A 10,946-nucleotide genomic window follows, 5' to 3' on the forward strand; every position below is an offset into this window, starting at 1 on the left:
TGGTTTCACTGTGTGTGTGAAAAACTCTTCAAAAGCAAATTCCTCAAACCTGAAACACAGGCATGAATGGCACAATTTAAATCCAAGAGTTATGCTATTAGAGAAATAAAAGTCACGTAAATGCTCTTTTAAAATTGCACTGTCACTTTTTGTAGTACTTGAGCTCAAGCAGATTTCCTCAAGCACATTTAGGCAAGTAACTCCAATAATAATGTAGGATGTTCAGAAATGCATTTGTCTCTTCAACATAAGCACTCTGCCAAAATACGAGGTCTGAAATACACCAGCTGTTCTAGGAAAGCGCGGCACTCAAGGAACAAACTCCCTGGAGAATACTAGTCACTTAGCTGCAGTCTTTTCCGGAGTGCTGGAGGAATGCCTGGTATCAGCTGTTACAGGAATGAAGAAAAGAATTGCCTCAAAAGTCCTGAATATAAGGATGATAGCAGGGGCTGGACTGCCAAATCAGATGCTGAGATCAGGAAGCAAAACAAAGCCAAGCAGGGAGGCATGCTTCACTCTGCTATTTATAGCCAATCAGGAAAGCAGCTGAGTTTCCACATGTGGATGAGTCACCACACCCAATTAGAAGCACATGTCTACACCACACCCAATTAGAAGCACATGTCTACACCTGCTCACATTAGCAAACAAGCATTGGTAAAACAAGCATTGATAAAATCAATTGTGTAACACAGCACATTATGGGGGTCATTACAACCCTGGCGGACGGTGTTAAAGCGGCAGTAATACCGCAAACAGGCAGGCGGAACAAAAAAGGGAATCATGACCGTGGCAGAACCCGCCAACATAGACAGCCACTTTAACACTCCGACCGCCACGGCGGTACAGACAAGCAGCGCGGCGGTCACCGCCAACAGACAGGCGGGAGACAATGCACCGGCCACAGTATCACAACCAGCCAATCCGTCACCTTTTCCGGGGCGGATTCACAGTGGATAAAAACACGGCGGAAACAGCTTTTGCAATGGGAAAACGCTCACCTTCTACACATCCCACGAGGAAGGAGGACACCGTGGAGCCGGAATTACAAATCCTACCTGCCCTTGTCTTCCTGCTCATTTACGAACACCAGCAACGGCGGCGGCGAAGACAACAGTGAGTACTGCACCTACGACATAGGGGAGGGGGGAGGCAAAAGTCAGGGAAACACACACGCAACACCCCCACCCCGACCCCGACCCTCACCCACTACAACACACACACCAATGCATTTCCAAACATCACAGAAACAACCCCCAACCCCCCCGGAAGAATGCAAAGACAAAAGGAAATGAGTACAACCATTGTAATGTATCAAAATACAGTTACCAAATATATACAGATATATATACACATTCCAGCTCTTATACATTCAGGTATGCACATATCAATGTCCGTGCACCACTGGGCCAAAAATGCATGGGCGAGGCCGACATTAGATATCTGTCCACAAACGGAGAGAACACTGCTGGGGCATCAGATAAAAATACAACAGGCACCTCAGGGGGAAGGGAAGGGGGTGGGCACCTAAGCCGGGTGACAGTACCACGCCAGATCCACGACAGGGCTCCATGCCCACTGTTCCATCCTGGGGAGTGCAAAGCCACAGTCTCTCAAGTCTCTACAGTGGTTGGTTTGCCCACTGTTCCATCTTGGGGAGTGTAAAGCCACAGTCTCTCAAGTGGATGACAGTCTCCACTGGTTCTGGAGGTGGACTGGTGCCCAGAGTGCTTCATCCTATTAAGGACAGACGGAGTCGATGCATGTGTCCACTGGTTCTGGAGGGGGAATGGTGCCCACACTGCATCAGGCTCCCCGTGACGCTTCCTGTTCCGTCACTGTCCTAGCTGTACACGGGATAACAATGCTTGATGTGGCGGAGTATTCATTCTTCAGCGGTGCGCTGCCCTGTTCAGCGGTGCTTTGCCATGTTCAGCGGTCTTCACCATGGCGGTGAGTTCCTTGTTCAGCGGTGCTTTGCCATGGCGGTCTCTGACCTGTTCAGCGGTCCTCTGCCCTGTTCAGCGGTGCTTTGCCATGGCGGTCTCTGACCTGTTCAGCGGTCCTCTGCCCTGTTCAGCGGTGCTTTGCCATGGCGGTCTCTGACCTGTGCATTGCTGTGTGGCAAGACGGTCCCTCATTGCCCAGCAGGGCTGTGGCTGCCTGGGCCCTCCTGGGCACTGACTCCGGCGGTGGTCTCCTGACCAGTGACGATACTCCTGCCCTCCTGGGCACTGACCCCGGCGGTGACGATACTTCTGCCCTCCTGGGCACTGACTACGGCGGTGGTCTCCTGACCAGTGACGATACTCCTGCCCTCCTGGGAACTGACTCCGGCGGTGGTCTCCTGACCAGTGACGATACTCCTGCCCTCCTGGGCACTGACTCCGGCGGTGGTCTCCTGACCAGTGACGACGGTGCTGGCGGTGGCGTCCTGTCCGCCGGGGAAGATGGCGCACTCCTCCGCCATGCTGCTCTTACCAGACTGCGCAGACTTCTTCTGGCACTTCACAACCTTTGGAGGAGTCACAGCTGACTCTGCAATCCCCCTGGGACCCTTGTGAGGAGTTTTTCTGCCAAGAGTCTTCACCCTGTCCCGTCGGGCACTTTCCAACTTGAGATGCTTTACAGGGGGTGGACTGGCAGTGCTTTGGCTCCGTGTCACACTGCCTGCCCTGGTGGCCGGTGCACTCCACACACCTTGAACACGCACCACTGGTACTTGAGTCTTTTTGGCTGAGGCGCTACTACGTGGCTTATGAATTGGAGGGGTGAGGGTGGGGGCAAAGAGGTCAACGTTGCTGAAGGAGAGTTTCTGACGAACACTGGGATGGATAGCTGGAGGGGGTCTGGGAGTGGATGAAGAGGAGGTGGTTGTAGGAGGTGTCACTTTAGGTGTTTTGGATGCAGGTGCAGGTACTGGAGGCTGTCGTGAGGTGGATGGATGTTGGGTGTGTGGGTGCCGCGTTTGTGTACTTTGGGAGGGGGCGTCACAGACACACTGGGAGAAGACACAGGGATCGTGTAAATGGTAGTGGGGGTGGTGAGTGCAGGTTAATGGGGTGTGGTGCTGGGTGTTCTGGTGCGAGTCCTAGTGCCTGTAGATGTACTGCATGCAGGTGAGAGTGTAGACGAGACTGGGAGGGAGGAGGGAGACGACGAGGAGGGGGACACAGTGGAGGCAGTGGATGTTGCTGTGTCTGTATGTGTGTGATGCTTGTGTGAGTGCCTGTGGGATGTGTGGTGCCTATGTTTGCCTGATCTACTTTTGTGTGTTGAGGTGTATGCATGCTTGTCTGATGGTGTGCTTGAGATAGGCTGGGGTACAGGGGATTGGGTCTGGGTGGAGGAAGTTAGAGGGGGGAGGCTAGACACAGGGACAATGGCTGCCATCAGTGCTGAGGCCAGAGATTGCAGGGTTCGATGAAGGGCAGCCTGACCAGAATGAATGCCCTCCAGGAATGCATTACCATGTTGCAACTCCCCTTCTATACCCTGGATGGCATTCACAATGGTAGACTGCCCAACAGTGAGTGACCTGAGGAGGTCAATGGCCTCCTCACTGAGGGCAGCAGGGGTGACAGGGGCTGAGGTGCCTGGGGCGAAGGTGATGCACACCCTCCTGGGTGAGCGGGCACGGGGCGAACGCTGAGGGGCTGCTGGGAGGGCGGTGCTGGTAGGGGAGGTGGCGGCTGTAGCTGTAGAAGTGGTGGGCACAGATGGTGCCGCCACCACAAGGGAGCTCCCATCGGCAGACGAGTCCGTGTCACTGTTTGGTGATCCGGTGCCCGACGTGAAGCTCCCCTTGCCCTACGTCCCACTGGTGCATTCTGAGTCCGTGGTGTGGCCCTCCATGGCCATGTGGGATGCAGCTCCCTCGTGCTCCGGTGCCACTGTACCTCCGCCTGATGATGCTGATGCACAAAAGAACAGGGAGAGCACAGAAAGGGGAGGGACGACAGAAGAAAAAGAGGTTAATTGCATGGCTTACCGCTTCCGTTGGCGGACAATACAGACACAGCAGCCCCCTGCACTACGCCGCGCTCTAGGCCTCTACAGCTGCAATTCCTGGGATCTGGCCTACATCGCTATGGTGGACATCTGCACACATGAATGCCACAGGGGCATGTATACCTGTACTTGGCACTCTACTGAGGTGGGGTGGAGTGGCAAATGGCATGCATTACGGAGGGGCCTATCCTACGGAAGTTGCCCTGGCCTAGGGGAACCCACAGCTCTCCTCCCCCACCCAGACCCCTCAACTGCACGCAAAGTACCCAGAATGAGGGTGTACTCACCTCCTTGTGTCTGCTGTGATGCCCTCAAGCGCCCATCCAACTCCGGGTAGGCCACCGCCAGGATCCGGAACATCAGGGGGGTCATGGTGCGACTGGCACCCCTCCCACGTTGGGAGGCGATCCCCAGCTGAGCCTCTGCCGTATTCTTGCTCCAGCGGCGAATGTCCTCCCATCTTTTACGGCAGTGGGTGCCCCGTCTCTGGTGGACCCCCAGGGTCCGTACATCCTTGGCGATGGCACGCCAAATGTCCTTCTTCTGGTGGGCGCTGACCTACATGACATGAACAGGGGAAGAAGAGAAGTCATTACCAACTGCGCCGTCAAAGTGAGTGGCCCACATCCCTGCCCTTGCCATGTGGCACATGCATTCACACTCATTCATGTTCCCTGAACTCTGCCCCCTTCCCTCTTACAACTAGCCCTCTCCACACAGGCATAGCCCATACAACGTACTCCCTGGGTACTTACCTGTTGGTCTGGAGGACCGTAGAGTAGCGTGTACTGGGGGAGGACCCCATCTACTAGCTTCTCCAACTCCTGAGCAGTGAAGGCAGGGGCCCTTTCCCCAGACGCAGCAGCCATTGTCTCTTCCAGACCGAGGTCACAGCAGCACTTGCAGTGTAGGTCCTCTCCTGTCGAAGATCAGGTATCGAGTGATTGAACAGATAGAAAATGGCGGTCACGTCCGCAGCGGTGACGTCCGCGGCGGTGCGTATCATCACCGCCGGCGCATTTCATCATTGGCTCCTGGGACCCATAGGGTCCAATGTTAACCAATGCAGCATTGCGCCGCGGTCTACGACCGCCTACCGCAACGGTGTACAACGCCAGCGCAGTTACCTCACACCCCATTGTCCCAGTTTAGAGGTCAGGCAGCCGCCATTTCGGGGGCCCACATGGCTTCATTTACTACTGTGTCACACATACCTAGGCCTACACTCGACACACATACAGGTGGATTCTTGTCTTTGGTGTCGTGTTCTGTGTATCTGTGTGTACATGCCTGGGATTTTGTTGAGTCGGTGGTCGCTGTTGTTCTTCCTAGGCGCCGTCAGCTGGGACATTTGAGAAGATGGTGGAATCCTCCGGTGAACCGACCGCTGGTGGACCTGTTGACAATGGAGGAGCGACATTTGATCATCACCTACAGGTTTGACCGTGCCACTATCCAGGAACTATGTACCCAGTTGGAGCCAGACCTGATGTCAGCAATCTGCCATCCCACAGGAATCCGCCCAGATGTGCAGGTGCTGTCAGTGCTCCATTTCCTTGCAAGTGGGTCATTTCAGACTACAGTGGCCATGGCATCAGGGATGTCCCAGCCTATGTTTTCCAACGTGTTGTCCAGAGTGTTGTCTGCCCTGCTGAAACACGTAAGGAGCTACATCGTTTTCCCTCAGGTGGAGGATTTGGCTACTGTTAAAGGTGACTTCTATGCCCTTGGACATATCCCCAACATCATAGGTGCTATTGATGGGACCCATGTAGCTTTGGTCCCTCCCCACAGGAGTGAACAGGTGTACAGGAACAGGAAGAGTTATCATTCGATGAATGTACAGATGGTCTGTTTGGCAGACCAGTACATCTCGCAGGTAAATGCTATGTTCCCTGGCTCAGTGCATGACGCCTACATCCTGCAGAATAGCAGCATCCCTTATATGATGGGTCAACTCCAGAGGCACCGTGTGTGGCTATTAGGGGACTCTGGTTACCCCAACCTGTCCTGGCTATTGACCCCAGTGAGGAATCCCAGGACCAGGGCAGAGGAACGCTACAATGAGGCCCATGGGCGGACTAGGAGGGTGATCGAACGCACCTTCGGCCTCCTGAAGGCCAGGTTCAGGTGCCTCCATATGACAGGTGGTTCCCTATTCTACTCACCGAAGAAGGTGTGCCAGATCATCATCGCCTGCTCGATGCTTCACAATCTTGCTTTGCGACGCCGGGTGCCTTTTCTGCAGGAGGATGGTCCAGATGACGGTGTTGTGGCAGCTGTGGAGCCTGTGGACAGTGATGAGGAGGATGCTGAAGAAGAAGACATAGAAAACAGGGAGTCAGTCATCCAGCAATATTTCCAGTGACACACAGGTGAGAACAGTTTTCTTTTTACCATTACATTCACTTTCACACTTCTACCACTATCCTGTCTGTCATTTCATAGCAGTATTTGGTCACTGAGTTGTACCTTTCCATTTCAGTTTCACAGGTGTGGTTACCAACGTGTGTCATCTGCTTGCATCCTTCAAGGACTTGTGATGTGTGACATAGGTATGTTGGCTTTACAATTGGAAACGCATTTTGACACTGTCATTGATTATACATATTTACCAAATCACAGACTGACTCCAGATTGTTTTGTGGTTCAAGGGTGTTTATTTAAGTGCCCAAATATGGATGGGGGTAGTAATATGGTGATGGGGGACGGTGGAGGAATGTCCATGGCAGAGTCCAGTCTATTAGTCTCACAGGTGCACTGCCCATATGGGCATAGGAATTGGAGCTGGGGCAGTTTCAGTATGGACAGGGTAACAAAGTGGGACAGTGGGAGGACAATCAGGGTGGTCTCATTTCCTGGCGGGGGTCTTGCCATCTTGCTCTGTCCTGTTCCTGGATCTCAGGGACCGCTTGCGTGGTGGTTGTCCGTCTGCAGGGGGTGGGGTGCTGGTGTGGTGGTCCTGTGGTGGGCGTCCTGTCACTAGCGCCGGCGGAGGTGGTGGGCAGTTCATCGCCCTGGCTAGTGTCAGGGGCCCCTTGGAGTGCCACGGTGTCCCTCATGGTCTTTTGTATGTCCTTCAGCACCCCTACGATGGTGCCCAGGGCAGAGCTGATGGTTCTGAGCTCCTCCCTGAACCCCAAATACTGCTCCCCCTGCAGGCGCTGGGTCTCCTGAAACTTGTCCAGGACCGTCGCCATCATCTCCTGGGAGTGGTGGTATGCTCCCATGATGGAGGAGAGGGCCTCGTGGAGAGTGGGTTCCCTTGGCCTGTCCGCCCCCTGTCGCACAGCAGCCCTCCCAGTTCCCCTGTGTTCCTGTGCCTCCGTCTCCTGGACTGTGTGCCCACTACCACTGCCTCCAGGTCCCTGTTGTTGTTGGGGTGGTGGGTTATCCTGGGTTCCCTGTAGTGGTGGACACACCGCTGATTGACGTGTCCTGGGGACGGAGGTATGGGCCCGCTGGGTGGGTGCTGTGCTGGTGTTACCAGAGGGTGGAAAGTCAGTGTTGGGCTGTGCCTGTGCAAGGGGAACCGACTGTCCCGAGGCCCACGATGGTCCGTGCTGGTCATCAGGATCCAGTAGGGCAGAGCTGCTGTCGTCACTGTGGGCCTCTTCTGTGGGTGGAGTGGAGTTGTCTGGACCCTCCGGTGTGGTGACGTTCCTTAGTGGTCCTGCAGGGATATAAGAGCATGATTATTGCATGTGTGTGTGTAATGGTGTGCAATGGATGGGTGTTTGTGTACCCCAGTGCAAGCATTCCTGTGTGTGGGTTTGTGTGATGATGGTTAGGGGATTGTTCTGGGTATGTGCAGTGAGCAGGCTTTGGTGAGGGGTGACCATGCTTAGTTGTGTCATGCAGGGCTTGGTGATGGGATGAGTGGATTGTGTTATTAGGACATTAGTGAGGAGTGTGAGTGTTAAGGGAGGGGGTGAGGGTGGGGGTGTGTGATAGCATGCAGGTAGGGTGGGGGATATGATAGTTGAGATTTGACTTACCAGTGTCCATTCCTCCACCGACTCCTCCGAGGCCCTCTGGATGCATGATGGTCAAGACTTGCTCCTCCCATGTTGTTAGTTGTGGGGGAGGAGGTGGGGGTCCGCCGCCAGTCCGCTGTACCGCGATGTTGTGCCTGAAGAACACTGAACGCACCTTCCCCCGTAGGTCGTTCCACCTCCTCCTGATGTCCTCCCGATTTCTTGGATGCTGTCCCACAGCGTTGACCCTGTCGACTATTCTTTGCCATAGCTCCATCTTCCTGGCTATGGATGTGTGCTGCACCTGTGAGCCAAATAGATGTGGCTCTACCCGTAGGATTTCCTCCACCATGACCCTGAGCTCCTCCTCAGTAAACCGGGGATGTCTTTGGCGTGACATGGGGTGGTGTGGGTGATGTGTGGAGTGGTGTAAGTGTTGATGTGTGTGTTGATGTGTAGTGGTGTGTGGTGTTTTGTGCGTGTAATGTTGTATGGGTGATGGTGTTGTGTGCCTCTGTGTGGTGGGGTTCTCAGTTGCTGTGCTCTCTGTCTATCTGGCCTTCTTTCTGTATTTTTGGTCGTAGGGGTTTGTGGGTGATGTGGGTGTGTGTTTTATATAGTGTTGGGTGTGTGAGAGTGGTGTTTGTATGTGTATCAGGTGTGTGTATTTCGAATTGTCCAATGTGGCGGTGTTTTGGAGATGTGTGTGTATTTTGAGCGCGGCGGTGTGTACCGCCAATGGAATACCGCGGTTGAAAGACCGCAGCGTGGATTCGTGTGTCGTGATAGTGTGGGCGTATTTCTGTTGGCGTGACGGTGGAGGGTTTGTTTTCGCCAGTTTAACACTGACCTTTGGTGTGGCGGAGTTGTGTGGGTGTCTGTATTTCGGCGGATACCGAGATGTGGGTCATAATAGCTGTAGCGGAATTCCGCGGCCGCAGCGGTGTTTTGGCGGTCTTCTGCACGGCGGTAAGCGGCTTTTACCGCCAATGTTGTAATGAGGGCCTATGTTTACTTAGAAACATGAAGGTTTAACCAAGAAAAGAGCTGTGATTTAACCCTAATCCCTGGGGATGCTGACAGATAACGCAGGAGGCACCTTGGGGATTCCTGAGAATTGGAAAGGAGAGATTCTTCCCTTTCCAATGATACCCCTCCCAACTGCCTAGTTCTCAGGGGGCTGAGCTAGCCCCTTTAGCACGAGGCATGGAAAGTGAAATGAGCTGATCAGCTAATTTCACTTTAATTTTCAGCGAAATTATGTCAGCGCGCCAAATGCGCTGCTCGTCATTTCACTGAAAACCAAAAACAGCCTCAGGAGATGGGGAACTTCTTCCCCTGTTCTTGCAGAAAGGAAATCCCTCCTGTGCGTGCACCAGAGGGATTTCCTGCTTGCGTGCCGAGGGCGGAACGGTTAATTCCTCAGCACACAAGAGCCATGGCTGAGGACGGAATCCTTCCATTCTTAGCACGGAAGGGGTTAAAAACCTCACCCCTCCCTCATTATTAACGTGGATATCAACTATTTTAATGAACAAACAGGAAACTCAACCCCCACAAAGGAAAAAGATTGTGCCTTTCAATGGCATACACATAAACTTAAACATCTGCCTACATAAATGATTCCCCAGACAAGCATCTGCCTTGTAACATATAATACAATGTATCTGACTGTGAAATAAATATAGGGCAGCTTCCCTAGAAGCTTTGTGCTGCTACAATGTAAATATTCACATATGAAACCTGAAAGCAGGAATTTAGACCTTAAATAAACAAACCAAGCACAGTGCTCTGATAAAAGTTATCAATTTCATAGGTCAGCCTTGAAATTACACAGTTTAGAACACACTAACAATTTCACAAACTGCCTTTAAAACAGCTACCTGTGTGAAATTGACCTAGTTGACCTAAAGAAACCAAACTAAAGTTTAAAACAATTTACAAAATTACAGCAAATCACAATCTAATGCTAGCAAACAGTGTTTTATAAAGCACTTATCTCTATCAGCACGAAAAAGGAAGTGGTGTATGTGCTTGGGCTACTGCTATTTTGTCATTTTAAATGGATGTCCTTTGTTTGTAGTAACAACTTCCTGTCCAAGGGAGCAGGACTATGGGAGTTGTGGTACTCTTTAAAGTGCTATTCCAAATAAATCAAGAAGGTAGACTGCATAATAGAGCCCTGTCTTGTGATAAATTCAGAGTCTCCAATATATGCAAAGTAACTATATACATCAGCCCTATTTACAACTTTTTAGAATTGTAAAAATATATCTGGAGGCCCCAGATGATTTCCTGGGATGTAGGAGTTCGCATGTGGATTTTTATCACATGGTTTGGGATTTGTGGGCTAGTAGCTCAGTTTTAAGCACAGGTTCTCTCACTGATCAACAATTTCTCGGGTGGAGATTTGGTGATGGGGCCCGAGCTATGTTTATTAGGCAGGCTGCATAAGACTAAGTCAAATAAAGAAAGTTGTAAATTTAGCAATATGTAATTGATCTTCTGGAAGACAGCAGAAGCTACCACTGTTGTAGCCTGGCTGTGTGATGTGTGCAATTGGAATAGCACTGAAATAACCATGATTGAGATGATTCAGAGAATGATGGGGAGTGATAGTCTGCATGGAGATCAGGATGTGATTTTGGCTAAAGTAGAGGCCAAGTCAGATGACAAAATAAAGAAAAAACTGAAAAAGACACAACATAACAAGCAGTGCAAAGGTCTTGTGTGCAAGCACTATATGCCCCACTGAAATATTGCAATATACATGTCCAAAAAGCATCTTGAAACAAGGCAGGTTAATGCAGCAGAACAACACATAGTAGAGTTTACCAGGGCACTATGTTCATGCCTCTGAACTAAACTCACAGATGGAAATCGAACCTTACCACACTTGGGGGCTGATTTAGACTTTTTGCCGCAAACCTGCGTTAGCGCAGGTTTTCAGCAAAA

The sequence above is a fragment of the Pleurodeles waltl genome, chromosome 10, assembly GCF_031143425.1.
Source record: "Pleurodeles waltl isolate 20211129_DDA chromosome 10, aPleWal1.hap1.20221129, whole genome shotgun sequence".
Classification (NCBI taxonomy): domain Eukaryota; kingdom Metazoa; phylum Chordata; class Amphibia; order Caudata; family Salamandridae; genus Pleurodeles; species Pleurodeles waltl.